We start from the raw sequence: 21,921 nt of genomic DNA, 5'->3' as shown, positions 1-21,921 counted from the left end.
TCTAAAATTTTGGTAAGTCATGTATGCTTTCTTCAGCCAATCTAAAAAGACAAGAATTAACACACTCCATTCAAAAGCAGCTTGGATAAATAATTTCTTTTCTCTTTCTTATAACTATAGAAGAAGAGCAAGCAAGTAGCTTAGTTCTGATACATACCCAGCTAAAGTTAAATGAGATGAATCTTACTCTATCAGACAGTTCTAGGTTCTTCAAAGAACATGTTAAAGGCAGTTTATTTTCTTGTGTCCTGAAAGAGGCAATGAGGTACAGCTTCAAATTAAAATAATCTTGCCCTGAAATTAGTGAACTGTAACAAACAATCTCTCATTTCAAATATAGTCTTATTTTTTTCCTCACAGTCTGTAGCACCCACTCAGTTTTTGGAATTGAGAGGAGACTCATGATCTGGATTGCTGTCAGTGGTTTTTCAAAGAACCAACACAAAGCATTTTTCTTGACTGTTCTTGAAGTCATACAGCCTGCACACACACACCACAATGTTTGGCTGCTCAGATGATGGAGTCAAGAAGCTTTTAGGCAGGATCAGTATTTGGGGGAGTATTACATCTCAAAAACCTACCTTCTTCAGTATCTAACAAAGAACATTGAAAGACAGAAGGACAATATTATTCCTGAAGCCTTTCTTTCCGCTTCATGGAAGGTTGTCTTCATTTAATCCTCATGGCTACAGTCATAAAGGTTCAAATATTCCTCAATAATTTTAGGCAGTGAACTGATATGCAGTATTAGTAGTATGCCATAATTCCATTAAACCAGTGTTAAGCCTGATACATACATGGTATAGGGAAAGCAATGGAAAATTCTACTCTGTTCATTGGAAACAGAGCTGAGGTGAGAACTCCTTATGGGTATGATAAATCCTAAGGCATATTCACAAGTACCCGCACTTATGCTCTTGAGTAATCTCAGTAAATTACTTCAGTAATTGGAGTTGGCTTAGCGGTTTTAACTGGTTTAGTACTACTCCTGTCTTGTCTAAAATTACAGAAGAGACAGCTTGTGTGCTCTTTGCTAGTTACAACTTTCCATTGCAGAAACAGTAAATTTCAGGTTAGCTTGCCTATAAATACCTCCTTTTCAAAAAAGGCTGTAGCAAGTTCACAAAAATTACACTTTACAACTTCAGTTATCTTGCAGCATACAGAATGCCTGGAGCACATATCTATCAATGCTGCTACACACCTATGCACATAGCACTAGCAATTTAATATTTTTAGATGCATAGTACAAATTTTAGATGCACAGACAATTGAGTAATTGTCAGAACTGTTTAAAATGAGGCAACATAGCTTCTATTAATATTAGGAAGAACTTGTTATATAGTACTGTAGAATTATTTGCACTAAGAATCCCATCCAATGCCTAGTACCCATCTGATGGAAACACTTAAAATTTACTGTTAATGCATTTCTGTAGACACAAGGGTTCAAACAGGCATCACAGACTCAGTGTGGTTTCTCCTGTAATTAAAAATATTTTCATTTAGAGGCAAAATATTTTTGTTCTTGTTCCAAGAACACACCACTGCAGTCCAAACACCACGTGTTTATGCCAAATGTTTTATTTTAGCTTTTCTCAAATCTTTAGCAGCCAAATTACACATGACTTCAGTGGATTCTACTCAAGCTTTCCCATACAAACTGAAAGGCTTTCTTATAAATGCAGCAAAGAAGAGAAGCTGCATTACACAGTAAATATTAAGTCCACTCCTACTGGAAAAGTTTACCATTTGTTCCTGAGAAATAAGCATCCTGAACCTTCAGCCAGCACCTTGTTGAGAGAATTCAGATCCATCAAGGTATTGCCATAAACTTCAGTAGACCAAACTATGAAAAGAGATCAGAGATTTAACTCATACTAAATCTGCTGATAATGCTCTAAAAGGAAATCACAATGTAGGATGCCTATGTAAAGCAAGAGTGCAATTTTGCTTAGGTTGGGAACATCACAGAGAACTGCAGATGCAATACACTTTGCAAAAAAACAGATTAAAACACAAAGTAGGCAGTGCAACCTGACATACTAAAAAAATACATATATCTTATATTCAGATACAATTCCATCAGCTGCAATAATAGAATCTGGTTTTGGAAGACGTGAAGAACTATAGTCCAGATGATAGAGAATTTACATAGGGAAAGGAAGTCTTCCTAATTCTGACTATTGCTCTGTTACATCATTTGAATAATTTAGATAATCTGTAACAACTGCTGCCTTCAATGCACTCCCAAATGAGCACAAATAATACTACTAATCTGTCTTTTTGTGGCTTGTTTTGTTTATTTAATGGAACGCAAGGTCAAAATTATTTTTAAAAGTTTCTTGCTAGAATTATAGGAAGAACATCCAGTGGGAAGAAAATTTTCTCCTTAATTGGAGAAAATAGGTGTATCAGATCAAAAACTTCCTCCCCACACCCCCCACCAGATTAAAAGCAGATCTTGATTTTATCATGCAAGTACAAGTCAAAGATGCATTGTTAGCATGAATTTGCTTTCAGTTAATGTTTTTGTAATACAAGTAACTTGAAAATACAACTCCCCTTAATATTATGTTTTTCTATATAGCAGTCAAATGGATTTAAAAACTGGGTGAGGGAGTGGTAGGTGGCTAAATAAATACACAGAAACCCCGGTGTTTTGTCATATAACAAACTGTAATAGCACTTCAAAGTTTTGGACAGATTTCCTTATATTATCGGTTTAGGGCGTAGCTGTGTGGAAAATTGTAAATGTTGTCTTTTGGTATTTACTTTACAACCCTTTGTAATCTTCAGCTATATTTATAGCTTAAAGAGGGAAGAAATCAAAATTATAGAGACCCGTTTGAGCATCCTTTGTAATCAAAGGCTTCTCTCATTTCTCCTTAAAATAAAAGTGCAGCCTGCGTGTTCGGCCGCCTGAGGAAACCACCCAAAGAGTTTACAAGCTGTGACCTTACCGTGAAATACCACTGTGGAAAAGTGTAAATTGCAGGAACACCCAGAGGGGAGTCATGGACACACTAGCTGGTTTTTGTGGGGAGACAGGGGCCACTTTCTTTTGAATTGGAGGCTTCAACTGGACTTAGCAGGGGCAGGGTGAGGTTTTCTTGCCTGGGGACAACACAGGTGTGACGAGCTAATTCTGAGGCGCTGGGATTGCCGTTCACTCCAGCTCGTGGCCCACCAGAGCTGCCTGGAGAGGCAAGCGGGGAATCCCTGGAGCCCCTGGGGTGGGAGTGCAGGAGGCTCCAGCCTGAGGCAGGTACCGACTGGCCCTGGGATCACCCAGGCTGGGGAGAAAAGACCGTCCGAGGGGAGGTTGCTCCAGTGAGGGCATGGCTGTCATCAGGGAATGGATCCACTTGTGGCAGTGATGGAGGCAGTGTGACGGTGGCAGGTGGGTTGTAACCAGAGACGAGCATCCAGCCAAACAAGGACACCAAAATGCAGAACCCAAGACCAGGGTGAAAAATTGGCTATGAGTTTATTTAGACTTCTGAAAACCATTTCTGTTGTAAGTAAGGTGGTCCAAGAACTGCTTTTAGGTTTTGACTTTCCCCTGTGGTTTACAAGAAGCTCAAGGCAAGGTTTATGAAGAGTATTGCCAAAAAGAGCAGTTAGTCCAATAAAAAGCAAAACCAGCTAAGCTTTAGGTCAAACAAAACCTTCAGGCTTGTGCAGCTGTAGAAAGGTATCACAGGTACATAAATTACAGAAACGCCTTTCTATTCTGCCAGACACACTCCGGCTAAGACTTGAAAGCTGTTGCTAGACAGGGAATACCCCTGGGGAGCAAAGTGGTTTTTTGGGAGGTATACAGGAGCCTTACCAAAAGAGGTTCTGGCTCTGGACTATCAGTATAGTGAAAATAGGCTCTCATTTGCTGTCACTGAAACAGAAGGAGAACTGCTCAGAGAGGACACAAATCTATTTCCTGCAGCAGCATTTGGAAATGACCCAGACCTGTAGTTGTAAAAGCATCTGGGTATGCTGTAAAGAAACAGAATAGTAATGTTTTCCAGAATTTCAGGTAAAAGAGTTTGCCTTACTGCCAGCTAACCTCGGTCCAGGTGATCAGATCACAGCAGCATTTAATTTACATTTTGTTCCTTTATCTTTGGACTGAAATCTTGTTGCCTTTTGCTTCCTTCATTGCTTAAAACTTCTCATCTGCTTTTTTCTAAATAGAACACAGGATCAGAAAAGATTTCATGAACTATGGAGTCTAGTTCCTTCCTGCAGCAGCTAAACAAGTCACATAATCCCATTTGTAAATTTATCAAGCTTTCATCTCAAAACAGGTTTGGAGTTTTTGCCTTCATGCTCCCATTGGGAAGCTGTTGCAGTACTTTATGCTCCTGACAGTTTGGAACTTTTATAATCTCCATGATAAATTTTCATGGCAATTTTCTCAGCTGATCTTATGCTGATACTGAGTTCTACAGTAGGGATCTTTCTTTCCAGTGTTTCTCGTATCCTCCTTTATCCCAGTACATGTGGGGAACAATAATAAACCTTTTCTCAGATTTTCTTTAAATAAGGAAATAAGGTAATAAGCTAAATCCTTTCAATCTCTTCTACCAAGACTGTCACCCATTTTACACTGTTTTAGAAAAGGTTATAAGAAATTCTTACATAATAGGTGGTACACTTGCCTGTCCATAGGAAGAATGTGGGGAGGGTTTCATAGCTTCATCTCCCTGGTAGTACATTCTGCTGCAGCAGATGAATATGCTAGGTTTTTTTACCTAAGTGTCTTTTCTAAACTGTGAACTATTGGCTGGTAATAGAAAATTCCTGTTATTCATTCCAAAGGGTGCAGCCTTGCACTTTGTACATTTTAACCTCATCCCCTTTCAGTAACTGAAGTTCAATGACCTTTATGATATCCCAGGCCTTTTCTAGTTTGACACTGCCTCCAGACTTTGTCATCAGAAAATGTCATAAGCACACACTTAACGCTGTACCAAAATTAGCTATGATACTATCCACTATTTTTAGTGTCCAAACTAATCCTAGAGAATTCTGCTGGTAACTTTCCTCCAAACATACACTTCCCCTTTCAATGCAACAGGTTGAACCTTTGTATTTTTGCCCTCGTAGTGGAGATAGCACAATCCATCCAACACCAAGGAATTTGTGTTTTTCTCTGTAATTCTGATCTGATTCCAGTTAATTTCCTACCTCTAAATTCTTATTTTCTCTCATGGTGAAGCCTTTTTCCAATTGTGGGCTAATTTTTGATGGGCTGTTGTATGAATGGCTTAATGAGGTACATAAAAAATAGGCTTATTTGGCTTATTTTAACTAGAAAAAGGAGTTGGTTTTATCTCAAAAAAAAGACAACTAGGTAGATCTTACATAGTCTGCTTCACATAAAATAATTTTTTACTCTTCAGTGTTTCAAATTTCCATTTAGCTTGATATGTTAATTGTTCTTTCCTATGCTGTGTGTTTTAAAATCTTGCATATTATTGAAGTCAGTTTGATAGGGTGTAGTTTACTTGGTTACTTCCTCTTCTCTCCCCATACTCCATTTTCTAATCTTTAGTAATATGATTCAATACTTGCCTCGTTCACTTAATTAACTAACCCTCTGCTTTTCAGTTCACCATTTAAGCAAAGTAACAAATTTTGAAAAATTTTGTCATGCCAAAAATAAGCATGGTCAGGCATACTGAGCTATTAGGAGCAGAACTGGGGTGCCTAAAGCAACAACTATACATGACTCATTTGGCTGTCTGCCTAATGGTCAGCAAATCCACAGGGGTTGTATCTAAACTAGGAAATAAAAGGAGGAGCCTCATTGTAACTATCTCATTTAATTGCTGAAATGCCTGTTTTCCCTTGTCTTTGTTACTAGAAGTCACTGTGATTTTTCGTAACAATTACTAATCAGTTTAGTTTGAATTATTCTTCTCTATCATATGCTATGTTCCTAAAAAGTGATACTTTTTTTCAGTTGTTTATATTACCTTGACCAGCTCAGATATACTTCCTAATTAACACATGATCTTTTTTCCTGTACATACACCAAAACAGGAGAAGATGCATCAACAGCTCAGTATTCTGACTGACCAGCATTCTGGAGAATGTTGTCAGAACTTGCAAAGGGCACAAGCGAAAACAAAGGTCAGGCTATTCCCATCAGGAATGGTACAAATCCTGCTGCATAATAGATACTTAAAATTGAATTTTTCCTTGTTGGCAGAGCTGAAATCTCTAAGGCATCTGAAACTATCATCCTCATATCCTTTATTTCAATGTGAAAAATAAGATGTGTCATTTAGATCCTTACAACATCCATGTCAAACTTGCTTAAAAAATACCATTCGAGGGTGAAATAATAATTTCATTATTTGCCCTATGCTGTATAAAGGTATCATGAAGGAGAACTTCAAAAATTTCAAGAAGGAATCTGAACTCCTGCTCCTTGCACAGGCAACTGGATTTTTCTTTGCAGTATCAACTGTAAGTGAATACATTTAGCATTCCCAGTAATGATTCCAGAGAGATCTGATTCTTTCTTAGTAAAGAAAGCACTTCAAGGTAGAATTCCTGTAAACCATGGCTTTATAAAGTTTGATCATTAATCCGGAAATATGGAAGGCCTTAATACTTCCCACTGGGTTCTGACTTTCTCATATTTGTCTGTCTTACCTTCTTAACACTTATAGTACAAGGACTTGGCTACAGATACTTTGGAGCTGTTTCTCCTGAAGCCAGAGCATCTCCTGGTCTAATGCCTTCCTTTTTTAACAGGGGTATTCAAGGAGATGCAGTAGCTTATTCTGTGTCTTTGAAAACAATGTCTCCTGGTTGTTGGTTTTTTTTTTGGTTGATGTCCTCCTGAAATGTAAATAGGTGGTCAACGTGTACTGTGCCTGCTATTTCAGGGACATGCTTATTAAGGTGGAGGACAGCCTCTGCTTTCCCAGGCAGCAGATAGATTGATCAAAAGGGCCAGAAGCCTGTGGGTTGCCTTATTGCCAAAGAATGCATTTGGCTTTAAAGTTGTTTTAAACCACAATGAATCAAGGGCTTCAAATATGAGCTCTGAAGTGAGAGATTACAGATTCTGAGGAGAGGCCTGTCTTGTCTAGATATATCACAAGGGTTGCTATAAATGTTAGGTCTACAACGGAGCCTTTCAAGCCAGTGGCCTGAAAATTGCAGTCTTGGATGGAAAGGGTGAGGCTGAAGTGAGGAGCAAAGCAAATTATCCAAATCTGCCAAACTGTATAGATTCTGACAAGTGTGGAGGAGTGTGCTTGAGTTACTTTGTATGGGGACTGTTGATGCCATGTTTTCCTTCAGTCAAAAGATATCACCGTGTCAGCTCAGAACAAGATGGTTGCTCTTTTTCTAGAATTCTGTGACTCTTAGGCAGTGTGAAGCCATGGAAAACCACCTGCTGGACCTCAATAACATTTTTGAGTAAATAACATGAAAAGCTTGCATTGTTAAAGTGCAGGGGAAAGTCTGTGAGAAGTTTGTTTGTGTTCTGCATGTCGAACAAATTGTTCTTCTGTATGAAAGATTTGGCAGCCAGCATTGTACCTTGACCCTTCTAACAACACAGTATCTGTAGAGAAGAAACAACTGTTTTTATAGTTTGGTTTAATACAAAGGTTCAGGTTCTACACTTTCCCGATATACACAAACAGACACAGATTGTTTAAAAGACAAGTGTGTTAAGTTGCTTATCTTGGCTTTCTCTTTTTTAATTTTCTTCTGTTTTTGGCAGGTTAGCCCATCCCTACTTAGTTATATCTCAGGAAAATTTCCAAAGAAACTTACAAAATTCTGTGAGAAGAATGTGTTCTCTGGGCTAAAAAAGATACATTAAACTGTACTTCTACAATTTCAAATTACACAGGAAGATTATGAAGGACATACTCATATGTCAGATCAGAATAAATTTTTATAGGCTGCTGTGTAAATATACACAGAGTGGTTCTTGATGTGGTTTTGCACAATAGTTGCTCTAGGCTTTCATCTGGTGCAATTTTCACTGAGTGCCATAATGACAAGTTCCACAAAGCCCCCCTCATTCATTTTTAGCTCTGCCAAACCAAAACAGAAAAAAATCAGAAGAGAACAGCCAGTAGCTAAAACCAGAGTCTGAAACAATAACTTCTGCTGTCTACACACACTGGGGACTGGTCACTATAACTCTGCTGAAAAACTATAGTATAGGCAAATATTTAGAATGCAGGTAGGTGGTTCCAGGCACATGAGGCAAGGTGAAGGTGAGTGGCAGCAAGAAATGAAGTAATTTTATGGTATGGGTCAGTTTAACCGGATCAAAGGGACTAAACACAAAGGCTCAGGATCACAAGAACCTACCCTCACAGCAGGTAGCCAGCTGTTCATGTGCAGCTTTGAAATCATGTTCTGGATGAAGTCAAGTAACAACTTTACCAGGCTAAGGGGTGAAAATCAATGTGAGTTGAAACAAAGTCTAATGAGTTTGCTTGTGAAGATACTATCCGTAAATCAAAGTATTTTAATAAAGCCGTGAAGATGCTCTAGAGGATAAAGAAAAACTTATTCAGAAAAAATTAAAATTATTAATTTAGAAGGAACTTAATTTTCATCTCTGTCTGTGCTGTATTTTTGGTTAATTGGAGAAGTTTTATATCATAAATAGTAACAAGGGATAAGTGTATTTCCCATTATGACCCTTCCCCTAATCATTGCAGGTTACCTTTCTATGACAAAATTCTACATGACAACCTCCCCTTACCCGCTGGTCCCTTGGTTTAAAAAAGAAAGAAAAGAAAAGAAAAGAAAAGAAAAGAAAAGAAAAGAAAAGAAAAGAAAAGAAAAGAAAAGAAAAGAAAAGAAAAGAAAAGAAAAGAAAAGAAAAGAAAAGAAAAGAAAAGAAAATGAAAAAGGAAAAAAGAAAAAAGAAAAAAGGTTTGTTGAAATATGGATAAAATAGTCCTTTGGCAATATTCCACCTTGTTCTAGTAAGAAAACCATGCTCCTCACTCTGCTCCACTGCCCAGCTCCTTTATACTCCAGAGAGGGAGTATAAAGCTGTCTTACCTCAAGGTAGTCAATGTAATTAGGTAAATTATTGGAGTTAAAGCTCTATGTAGAAACTTAGAACTTAATTTAGAACTTAACTGGCTAATCCTCAAGCTTTTTCCTCTCTGTACTGCAGACTGAATTTAGGTAGCACTCTTGACTGACTGCTGATTGTGGAATATAGATCGTGTTTACGTGTGGTAAGCTAAACCTAGATGTAACCATTTTTTCTAGTGAGAACAACCATGGTGTTTATTACCCTAAATCATCAGTGACCATATATACAATGGAAGTGTTGCAATGATGTTTATGGAGCACTGATGTTTGTCTCTAAAATTTACTCGGAATGAACATTTTTCTTGAAAGGATGACTATATGAATGACATCTCTATATGAATGCCTGCATTTCAAATAATTTCATCGTGATCATCTGCTTTGATTTCCAGACTAATAGAAGATTGAAATAGGAGCTTTGTAGAACAGGAAATTTGGATATGAATACAGTGATGATTCTGCCAGAGGTACACCTTGCTTTACAAATTCAAAGCTCTCTTTGTTTTCTACCGATTCTAACTTCTTCTGTTCTGCTTCTTTGCCCTTCCTATTCAAATGTTCTCTTTTTTTCAAAATACTGTGAGCTTTATTTTTCATTCTCTCCTAACATCTTGAAAGATGATTCTGCAGCACAATTTTCTAGAGAACAAAAGCACACTGTTGAAATACTCTTTTTCCTGCATGGCTATATTTTATATCATTACAATCCAACTGTGAGTAATAATGTTAATATGAAAAATTATTCATCACAATAATAAATCTCCTAAGGTTACTGTAATTATTATTAGGCATTGTGTTGAATGTTACTTGAGTCTTTTGGTGAATTTACATGTAAATGTATACATATTAAACCATGGATTTTAAAGGCCATATACAGGCATAACCTTTATAGTTTTAGAAACACCAAACAAACTGCAGCCACATCTGTCATGGGCAAATGAAATACAGTGTAGTACATGAGTTAATGCTGCCACAAACCAGGTCAGTCTGCCCCTTGGACACTTACCAGATTGTGCTGTTTGCTCACTGGGCCTGCTATGTGTTAAGCATCTGGAGTCTGATTTCATCCAGTCTGAAGAGACTCCAGGTGCTTAATTTGTGTTTGTATTGTGAGGTGCAAACTTTAATGCTCCCTTCCGAAACTGAACATGCAGTTCAACAAACTGACTCCTGTGCCTGTTGTTGCCTCTTTGGGCTCTTTGTTGTTGAAACACACTTTAAAGAAGGATTCAATTTGCATGGACATTTTGAGCTCTGCTTTAGTTCTTTGGGCATACATAGGTGTGAAGGCAAAGACTTAGTGAGCAGCAAAAGGACTGAAATATGATCTGTCTTTACTTCTAAGGTAGCAGATTTATTCGTTAGAAAACAGTATCTAAATGCAATGCACTTTTTTCTTTGAAATTACTAGAAATCTAGTTCAATGTGACAGGACTCCTTCCTGCAATTGCTCTACCTGCGTTGGGTGAAAATGCCCACGTAGGTTAGTTATTATTTTGTAAGTTCTCAGCCCCTGTTCCACAAGACTTCTTTATCTTTGCCATTACCTTATGCATCCAGGTGACCTGTAGCTTAAATGCCCCATCCTTTTCTCCTGCTACATACCAGGAAGGGCATGTTGTAATACAAGCATCTCCTTGTCCAAAAAATAATAGTCAAAACTTTACAATCTCATGACAACTTTCCTTGGAATTCTGCTGCAAAGTGCAGGTAGAGGAATGACATATGGCTTTACAATCAATGTTTTAAGCCCGAGATAAACACAGTTCATAACCAGATTACTCAAATCCTTGTAACTGATAGAGGAGTACAAATGTGTTCCACATAGACACACTATATTCATAACAATGTTTAACATTCATCCAATTTATCTGATTGGATTCTATATAAAGTGAAACATTTGATACTGGGGAGGAAGCCTGATATGATTAGAAGTGTTTACGGCAGAAAGATATTACAACAAAGAAAGATTCATGATAAGAACACATGCTTACAGTGCTCATGAGGGGACAATTCATTCTTAGTGAGATATTTTACAGCCTGACATTTCAGAAAAACTTTCCTGCCAGATACGTAGCTTCTCTCCTAGTTTCTTTGCTTCCTTTTCTCTCTCCTTTCTTCATATGGTGATGAAAGGAGCTCTTTTCATTCTTCTCCAGCTTCAGTATGTCCTGTTCTGAATGCTTCCAAGAGATCATTCTTGGGGCTGTGTTTTTCAGGATTTCTTCCCCCAATTCAAAATTGAAGCTTTACTGCAGCCTGGAAACATTATCTGCTGTCTCACTGAATGGAATGTCAGATTCTGGCTGTAATCCCACCTGGTCTCCTCACTGAAAAGTTTTCCCAAGAGATAGTGCAATCTTTTTCAGAGAGTAACAATAATTCCAGGCCTTTTTCCAGGGGTGACCCTTGTGATTTCATTTAGCTCTACGGTTAGGGACCTCTAGTCACTCAAAAGATTACTCCAATGAGATTGCAAATTGAGAGGTCTGTGTTGCAGAGACATTTATAAAACTCTTCCATTTATTACATTGTTTATAGTCATAAGAGAGAATTTTGAGGAGACAGAGAGGACTCAAGATGACTAGATAAATGAGTCTGACCAAAACTGACTGTGCCCACAGGAAAGAAAAGTTAAGCTTATGACATTTTTTTTGTTGTTTTTCTCCTGTTTCAGTTTTGCTGTTGTGTTTTCCAGCATAGCAAAGAGTATTGTTCTCAGACATCAAAAAGAATAAAAGGAAATAAATCATTGCTCTAGCATTTAGAGATTGATCCTGTTAGCTACTGGGCTGAAAGCCTCTTAAAAAGGGCTGAAACTTTCAGCTCCTTTTGATCTGATTAAGTACACTAATCATCTGTTCTAACTTAAGTTAGTAAGAGATCTGAGTACAAACGTTTCACACACTGTTCTCTGAATCGCTCTGACCAAAGCCACAGTAAAGTCAGGCTGAGAACAAGCATCTGTCCAAGGCACTGGGGTGAGAAAGTGCTCCTTGGGAACTAAGTTAGCTGTTAGTTAACTAACCAACCAACTGCTGCTGCCACCTTTAACCAGAAGAGGGGACACAGGAAGTGACCAGCTCTGGTTGTGAGGTAGCACCAAGACAGCTTGCAACAGCTCTGGTTGGTAATGCATCCCACTGGGGACTGAAGCAGTTATTCTGGGAAAATATGAATCCTAAGTTCCTTAGAGATGTCTTGAAGAAAGTCTTTCTGTTAAAGTTGCTTCAGGCTTGCACAGCTGGCAAATACTTCCATATTTTTAACCTTTAGGGAAATGTCTGAAGTTTGATTAAATATTTTAGATTAAAAGGGAGTTATTCCTGTTCTTGAGTTGCTGGATTTAAGCACCTTATGAACTGAACTAGAAATGCGTTTTTAGTCTCTGTTAGCTTTCGCCCTTAGGTGTTCTCCACCAAAATACATTTTATAATTCTATACTAGTAAATGCCACCATGGTAGAATAACTGTATTTAATGTATATGACATAGTAATATTTAGGGTATATAAGAAGTCTTTGGTTTCAAAGCATTTTCCTCAAATTAAATACCTACAGTAAGAAGACTATTCATATGTTACAGAATGGGAAATTCAAACACAGAATGGCAAGTCAAGTAGTAATTTTGCAGACATACTTAAAGTACTCATTTTTCAAGGATGGTTAGCATTTATCTGGCCTTAGTAGTCTGGGTAGTCCTCCAAAACTTACGTCAAAGGGTCTGATACTGAACAACAAATAATGGAGGTGTAACGTATAAATTACTTTTTCCTTTCCATTATACTTTTTATGATCCTTGTCCTGGTTTCTAACAAGCAGACCATACTCTTCTGGAAACCTTTTATGCACTTTTTCAGTGGTGATTCTTATGAAGCTACCTTTCAAAGTTTAGTGATTTTGTGGCAACTCACTAAGCTATCTTTTAGTATCCATGTGTACAACACTTGTAATACCTCCATACAGAATGTTTCTTCCATCTTCTAAGGTTCTTGTGGGCAACATTCTATTTATGAATTGCCTTGGAATTTGCTATTTCTGTTTAGAAAGAAATAGGTCTTGAAATTAATGTGTATTTGCCAAAACTGCTAAAGACAACTAAAATAACTTTTCTGAAAAAATTCTTTAGCAGAAATAATTCTGGGGGTAAACATCAGTTAGGTTCTCAAAATGTGCCATGGTTGCATTGGCAAACAGATAGTAAGTTTGCTACAGTTGTTTCCAACAGGTGGGTATGCTTGTGATGGAGTCCTCTATTTAGCAGTACAAAACTATTTTCAAGATGAGATAGATATCTTTCTCCTAAATGTGTTATTCTTAGGAGGTGGATTTGCATGGTGAAAGCAATAAATTATTGAAAAGCACTCTAATGGCTCACTTTCCATTTGCAACAAATCAAATGACTGAAGAAGAAATTGTATTACAAATATTTCTGAGAGCTTTCCTCATTAAAGAAATTTTTTTTATGTTCTAACAACAAAAACTATTGTTAAGCTAAATGATGTATGTAGTGAGTAGCAGACAGTGGTAAAATACTTGTAGCAGGTGAGAAAGCAATTCAATAGCACAGTGACATTAGAAATTACTTTGCAAATCTTTATGTACAATATATTTACTTTATTGTAAATGTTGAAAATGTTGAAAACCATTTAGTCTTGGAAGGAACTTCCTTTTCAACAGCTGTGATTTGGCAAAAACAGTCCTAAGGACATTATGTCCAGGGACTGTTGACAAGTGTGAAAGTCCTCTCTGTGTGTCCTCATCCCTAAGAAAACAAACTACTAGTTCGCATTTGCTTTCTTTCTCAGCCTGTCTCTCCTACTATGATCATAGCTAAGAAGAGACGGTCCTTCTTTGGCTTTAGGGTAAGAACTGTTGCATATCTCTGCTTCATCTTTTGCTCACCTGACAGGAGCTGTAACTGCTCGTCCTTCTCCCAGTTTTCTTCTCTAAGCACCATCCTATCTTCCTGCCTGATACCCGTCTTCTTCCCATTCCTTATCCCTTATTCCTTATCCTGACATCCTACCAGATTTGGCTTATTTACAGGTTTGCCACAAGATATTTTCTCCATGTAATGTCACATCCAGAGATGTGGAAAAAGAGAAAAAAGTTAGTTTTCTTCAAATGTTGAACAAAGACTTTAATAGGAATAGAGAAAACACCTTTAAAATTACCCTGTCTTTAGTTTTGCTTCACTCAAGGTCCCTCTGTCTGGAGTTTCTTGGTTTTGCTCCTGATGTTGAAATAAACAATACAACTGTTCTTCCTTGTATCTGCCAAAGACAGGGTGAAATTATATAGTACCTAAATTTAAAATAGACAAAGTTATATGGAAAATAGATATCTCTCATATTGATAAGTATTTCTGAAATTTTGAACACTGGAATTAGGACCAGATTTTTGAAGGGTGTTAATTACCTAAAGACACAGAGAAGCATGCAGCAAAGTAGTCAGGTTTCTAGGTGTCTCTCTAGTTCCCAGTCAACTTAACTAGCGCTCCTGAAAATGTCAGTAGTCACCTAGGGCTACCTACAGTCACTGTGTACCTATAGACAGTCAGTTATCTTCAGAAATCTAGTACTTGGCTCTCTTATAAAGTTAACTCTTTATGTTGTTAATGACCAAGAACGAAATAGAACAAATAAATGACAAATCACAAAATTACTGAACTGAAAGCCTGAATTATTTCTTATTCTTTGAATGACCTCTAGTGGTCATCACAGCTTTTACAGCAGTTGAGATGCCAGCTTGGAACATTCCAGAGATGTGCATTTTTTGCAAAATATGGAGCATAAAGATCAACTTTTCAAAACTGTGTGCTATGCACTTTTTCTCTACCCCCGTCGCTGTTAAAATAGTGTTTTATTTCACTTTACAAAGTGAGAACTCTCTGAACTCTGCACTTTTAAGCCAGAGTTCTAGTACCTGTACTACCTTGCTGTCTCTTTCTGCTAGTCAGTACCTCCTTTTATCTACCTTTCTTGAATTTGGTCAGAGGCAGCCTTCCATGGCCAACACAGTGCGGCTGTGTATCCTGTTACCTTGTATGACATCTGTTCAGCTTCTCATAACGCTATTGTACTACCTGGAAGTGACCACCAACCATCACCTCTTAGTGCTGGCCAAACCAGACCACTTCATTCTGCACACTGATGGCACATGGAGCAAGTTTATCTGTCTAAAGAGCAAATTCAGCAGATGTAACACAGCATAATTGGGAACAGAGCTCTAATCCTCAGTATTGTGGGACATGAAATCTGAGCTGAACATTCAGCAGTATGTCAGAAAACAAACGGTGTTCTCATCACCCAGGGTTTTTATTAGCATTTCTGCTGACCTTTCTGTGGCTTCTTTAAACAGCTGGGCCAGATTGTTATGCTGGACATACATATCAGTCCAAATATTAAAGAATTCCTTGAAAGCTTTTGCAAAAGACAGAGAATGGGTTCCCAGAAATATCTCCACCTTTCTTAAATATGGGTGTTACACAGAACTTCCTGCATTTGCATATTTTGTATGTAGATGATGTATGTTGTCTGCAACCCAAGCTGCATTACAGGTGAAGTATCCACACATTAATGTTGTTAATCTCAGGTAGCTTTTGGCGGTCATCTTTTCCACTGCCTGAACCTAGTGGCAGAATAAAAATAGCATCTCTGATGGGAGACCACTGAATAAGGAATTTATGGTTAAGAACCATTAAGGATTGCTTCATGGTCCTACTTATAGTGCTGAAAAATACTTGAGAAGAGCTTGAACAAAATGCTTAATCTGTTTAAAAGGCATCCTGAAGTTCTCACCTACCAGAATGGTGTCAAAAGAAGAATGATTTATGTGAGAAAAAGTCTGGAAACAATCCTGACAAAACTGATGAGACTTCTGTATGCAGCATCAGCATTTACACCCATAGAATCATGGAGTCATAGAGTTGGAAGAGACCTTTAAGATCATCAAGTCCAACTGTTAACCCAGAGCTACCAAGTCCATCACTAAAACATGTCCCTGAGCAACGCATCTACACATTTTTTTAAACACCTTCAGGAATGGTGATTCCACCGCCTCCCTGTGCAGCCTGTTCCAATGCTCAACCACCCCTTCTAGGAAGAAATTTTTCCTAATATCCAATCTAAATCTCCCCTGGCATAACTTGAGGCTGTTTCCTCTTGTCCTGTCACTCGTTATCTGGGAGAAGAGGCCAGCCTCCACCTGCCTACAACCTCTTTTCAGATAACTAGAGAGAGCAATAAGGCCTCCCCTGAGTCTCCTCTTCTCCAGGCTAAGCAACCCCAGTTCCCTCAGCTGCTCCTCATAAGACTTGTTCTCAAGACTCTTCACCAGCTGCATCGCCCTTCTCTGGACACACTCCAGCACCTCTACGTCCCTCTTGCAGCGAGGGGCCCAAAACTGAACACAGGATTCAAGGTGCAGCCTCACCAGTGCTGAGTACAGGGGGACAATCACTTCTCCTGTTCCTGCTGGCCACCCTGTTTTGGATACAAGCCAGGATGCTATTGGCCTCCTTGGCCACCTGGGCACACTGCTGGCTCATGTTCAGCCGGCTGTTTTTTCCCCCAGGCAGCTTTCCAGCCGCTCTGCCCCAAGCCTGTAGCGTTGTGTGGGGTGGTTGTGACCCAAGTGCAGGACTCAGCACTTCTCCTGGTTGAAACTCATTGGCCTCAGCCCATCGGTCCAACCTGTGCAGACCTCTCTGCAGAGCTTTCCTGCCCTCAAGCAGGTCAACACCCCCCTGCCCTTGCAACTTCTCACGTCTGCTTGTAGAATGTTTCACCTGCCTCTTCATCCTGGCTGGGTGGTCTATAACACACTCCCACCAGGATATCTGCCTTGTTGGTCCTTCCCCTGATTCTCACCCATAAACACTCAGCCCTACTGTCACCATCATCCAGCTCTAGGCAGTCAAAACACTCCCTGACATACAGAGCTACCCCACTGCTTCTCCTTCCTTGCCTATCCCTTCTGAAGAGTTTGTAGCCACCCATTGCAGCACTCCAGTTGTCCAAGTTCTCCCATCATGCTTCTATGATGGCACTTATGTCATAGTCTTCCTGCTGCACGATGGCTTCCAGCTCCTCCCATTTGTTGCCCATGCTTCAGGCACTGGCATAGATGCACTTCAGCTGTGCTATCGATCTCAGCTCAAATCCTGGCATGTTGCCCCCAGGCTCATCTTTAACAAGCTTGGTTTTATTCCTTTTCCCCTTTGAATGTAGTTTAAAGCTCTGTCAATGAGCCCTGCTAAATCCTGACCTAGAATACTTTTTCCACTTTGAAACAGGTGAACCCCGTTGCTGCCAGCAGGCCTGGTGCCATGTAAACTGACCCATGATGAAAAAAAAAAGAAATTTACCCATTGACACCAGGCCAAGAGCCATGTATTCATCTGTATCATCTTCCAATTACATGCCCCATCATTCCCTGCAACTGGCAGGATAGAAGAAAACACTACTTCTGCTCCTGATCCCTCAGCCACTTGCCCCAAGGCCCTGAGGTCTCCCAATTATCCTCGGACTTCTTGTCATTTGGACTTCGTCATTCTCCGCTTGGAAGACAACCAGAGTGCCATACCAGACAAGGGAGTTTTCTAGTAACATCCCTGACCTGGGCCCCAGGGAGGCAACAGGCCTCCCTATGGGTTGGGTCTGGTTGGCATATCGGGCCCTTCATTCCTGTCAGAGTGGAGTCACTGATGACAACCACCTTTCTTTTCTTCCCAGCAGAGCTGGTCATGGTTCATGGGGTTGACTGACTCTCCCCAGGGGACTCTTCCAACCTGGACGGGCTTTCATCCACATCATCATTTTCCTGGCCTTCAGGTTCCAGAGCTGCATGCTTATTGTGTAGGGGTACCTGGGAAGGTGAAGTAGGTTGGGAGGTGATCCACCTGCTGCCCTGAGCAGGGACTTCTTTCCATTCCTCCCCGTCACTTAGGACCCCTCCGTCTGCCTGGTGGCAAATAGATAGGGGAGCCTCTGGTTCTTGTGATGTGTCCATCTGGGGCATCTGTCCATCTGTCTCAGTGATGGTAGAGAGTGGCTCCACCAGTCTGTATCCCTGTCATTGAAAATGATATCTTTCTCAAACAAAAAAAAAAACAAAAAAACCCCAAAAAAGCAAAACTGCAGATGGCCTGCATTACTACCTGAGTTTTTAAGGGAAAAAAAAATACTGAATAGGTGTATCTTTACATGACCATGACATGCTATCAGAATTTAATCAGAACGCTTACCAGAGGAGCAATTCCAATATTAAAGGAATTTCCATCCCAATTTCTCATTGTATTGAAAGTGACTACAGTAGGTGGATTCTAGAGAATACTTCATTAATACTGTTTTTCTTCCTAGAAATATAAGAATATGCATCTTAAAGATAATATTTATAGGTAAAGCGTTTCTAGGTTTGTATATCAGTCATATACAAGCAGATGGTCAGTCTTTAACAACAGAATACTTTGTATCTAGTTTGTAGTCAAGTCTAATTCAGACATTCCTTTTATGTTATAACTGATGTTTGGAAGATACTCAAAATAATCTTGTCAATTTTTGAAGATCCTAAAGCTTGATGTAGCTCTCTGTTGTTTCAATTGACATCTTGGGACAGATTGTCTGGTGAAACACTATTAAAAAGCAAATATCAGACATCATAGTCTTTTAATATTATGGTTAAGTAAACATTTTTTCTTTAAAAAGCTGATTTTTCGACTTCAAATTCGTACATTTCTTTGAAATATATCCTAAGATGAAATCTTCTCATCTTTTTCCTAATGTGCTTAGTAGCTTAGATTTTACTGGGGATTGAAACTCTATGGTACCATGTATCCCTCTGATAATGTTCTGCACATTGGGACTCTTACTATATGTTTGGGATTGATTGGTATTACACAGTACAACTGGCTGTGCAGAAGCTAACTCAGTATTGAATTATTTTCTATGGCATTATCCCTATGTAGAATGGAAAGGATTTCCCTGAGTTGGTCTGTTCAGCATGTCCATATGTAGAACTGGCTCTGGACTGGGTGTAGGCTGCTTTGTCTAAAACTTTATCTGTGCTCAAAGCCTATTTTCCCCTACGTTCACATCTGAATCCAACATAGTTTCTTTAACTAGTTCCCACGCTGCCTACAAAGATTCTAGTAATTCCTTTTTAACAAGTACCTCCATTTTTATGTAATTTCCCTTTTTGAAATTAAGCACAACAGTAGTGGATGGGTTTTTTTTATTGCTCCTTAAAGAACATTAAATCCAGATTTATGATAATTATTTTACACAGTAGCTCTTTGATAGAAATATTCAGTATCACAATCAACTCAAGAATACTATATCCTGGCGTTTCGTCCAGATTTAGAGTGGGCCTTCTTTCTGGGGGCTCAGAATAGCCAAAGATTTAGTTCATAATATCAATTCTGCCATCATTCTCGTATTGGACTTTAACATTTAGTAAGGGCATAGGCATAGAACACATTAGCTCCATACTGAAGGGTTGCAAGAACACCTGCTGTCATAAGAACAGTTTTTAACTCAGGTTGGAAGCAGATTAAGAAATAACAGCAATTCATCAGACATTGTTTATTGATTTGAATTTCACTAAGGGCTCCCACAGAAATTTGCTTTTGAAGTTCAGAAAACACCTGGCTTGGATATCAAAATTACCCCATCATGAAAGATTTCAGGAAAGTGGAATTGGAACTTAATACCATGCAGAACTTACACATAACCTTACAAAGAATTCATAGTCTATTCATTTTCCCAAATCTTTTATAAATTAACATATATTTGCTTCCTATGTTTAAAGAAAGCTCTTCTCATCTCCCTCTTTAATAGTTTAATGAGGTTAAGATGTTAGAGAGGGAAAATGCATGGGCAGCTCTGAATGGACTTACATGTCAAACTTTTGTACACCAAAAGTTTATTTACATTTTCACTGAAACAGCTTTGACAAGAACTGATGAAGTACGACCTATGCTTGTGACATTAGCCTCTGTAAAATACATAAAGGCTGGTTATTGTCTGATATACCTCATCTACGCATGTGGCTTTACTATATAGTTAATATTTTACTATACTATATATGCATATGTGTGTGTACATTAGAATGGTAGTGTAATCATAAAAGGCGATCTGTTTCAGGAACTGCTACTCAGAAATATTTTTCTTATTACCTCTAAGATTACGTCATCTGTCTGACCACCAGCACCTTTATTTGCAGTCATACTTCAGATTTCTTTAGTATATGGTCCATTCATCAGGTTTTTTGCAATATTTTCTGGAAGGAATCACACAGCTCCCTGCCTTCAGTCTGTTTGGGTAGTATTGTGCAAACATTTTGATTAATACAACTGCATTTTCTTCTCTTGTGATTTTCCAAACTAAATACTGTTGCCTAAAACTTACGTGTGCTCAAAGCCTCGTTTTCTCAACCTTCAAATCAGATGCAACAGAGTTCCTTTACAAACTAGGTGGCAACAAAAATCCCATGATGGGATGGGACTCCTTGCTGGCAAACAGCTGACCAAGGCAAAACTCCTATGCAGATCATTTAATAAAATCCAATGTGTCTTGCTCCCAGTCCAAGGGAGCCAAATATATCTGTAAGAAGTAACTTGCACAGTTAAGTGGGCTGCCTGTATTTTTTGATTTAATTTACAACTCTTGCAATCTACCACCTTCCCATATTGTCTCCCAGACTGCGGAATGAACAGTACCAACTTATATCAATACAGTTAGAATAAAGTAACGGTAGAATTTAACATTTAGAATTATTCTTAAGCCACATAAAACAATGTTGTGCAAAGTGCGGTTAACCGTAATAACTGAATATTCAGCAGGGGGAAACCCTCAACTCATTCTTCCACAGTGCCGTGCTGGTTCTCCTTCCGTGCTTGGGAGAGCATTGTGTGAGAGATTTTGCTAATTAAAATCCAGGCCCTGACTCTGTCACTGTTTTCACCCTCAGAATACAGCCAGGGACCATCTGTTGAACAGTTATTTGCAGGCCAGCGTGCAGTACAATCTTCTCATTCAAGTCAAGCCTAAATAAATAACTGCAATTGTTGTATTTCTTAGTTACATTGTATTAATGTTGTCTGACCTGCAAATTGCTTGAGAGCATTGCTAATTATTTTTCTGATTTCAGTCGGGTTATTTTACCTTGCAGGATTTTAAGCTTTTAATCTGAATTTCAAAATATGCTTTAAAACCAACACCTTTGTATCTTTGGAAGGATGTCTTTATGATATAGCAGGAGCAAACATACATCCACAGAGGGCCTTTTTATTTCCTGTTTAAACTGTCAGAGAACAATGGATGTACAGGCAGATTGTAAATAGACTAATATTTTTACAGTAAATGCAACTCACATTTGTACAGCACCATGTCCACCTTAAGATTAGCAGTTAAGTGCTAAGGCAATTCCTTTCTTGAACTAATGTAGATGGACTAATATTTATACAGCAAATGTAACTCCTGTTCGTACGGCATCACCTATACCTGAAGATTAGCACCTGAGGGCTAAAGCAGTTCCTTTCTGGAAGCAGGAATGCAAGAACTGCTGGTTCTGAATTCACAGTAAGAGACATTTCCTGGGATTCCATGGGCAGGATTAGAGTTGTTTGTTGGGGAAATCCTTGTAAAGTGGCAGATTTAACTGAAACAACCCTTGCCTTCCCAGCCACTCATGTCTACATTGCTACCGGTGCCCACTCTGCTGCTGCTCGAGTTTCACTACTTCCAGGCCAAAGCTTTGCAGCAAAGCCCCGGGGGAGCGCTCCGCTTTGGCGGTGTCTTTGGCTTGCCCTGTCACAGAAAAATG

The 21,921-nt window shown here is 38.9% G+C and overlaps 1 protein-coding gene across 1 annotated transcript in view; it reads right to left on the bottom strand.

Annotated features, from left to right (window-relative positions):
• The window catches only part of SGMS2 (sphingomyelin synthase 2), a 61,226-nt gene extending 56,487 nt beyond the window's left edge, over positions 1–4,739 (bottom strand). Inside the window, exon 1 of the mRNA XM_056328189.1 lies at positions 4,641–4,739. The gene's annotated coding sequence lies outside the window, so the exon portion shown is untranslated. The remainder of the gene's footprint in view (positions 1–4,640) is intronic.
• Between the last annotated feature and the right edge of the window lie 17,182 nt (positions 4,740–21,921).

This window comes from Falco biarmicus, chromosome 1 (assembly GCF_023638135.1).
Source record: "Falco biarmicus isolate bFalBia1 chromosome 1, bFalBia1.pri, whole genome shotgun sequence".
Taxonomy (NCBI): domain Eukaryota; kingdom Metazoa; phylum Chordata; class Aves; order Falconiformes; family Falconidae; genus Falco; species Falco biarmicus.
The sequence above is the reverse complement of the archived record's forward strand: the minus strand, read 5'-3'. Positions and strand labels throughout refer to the sequence as shown.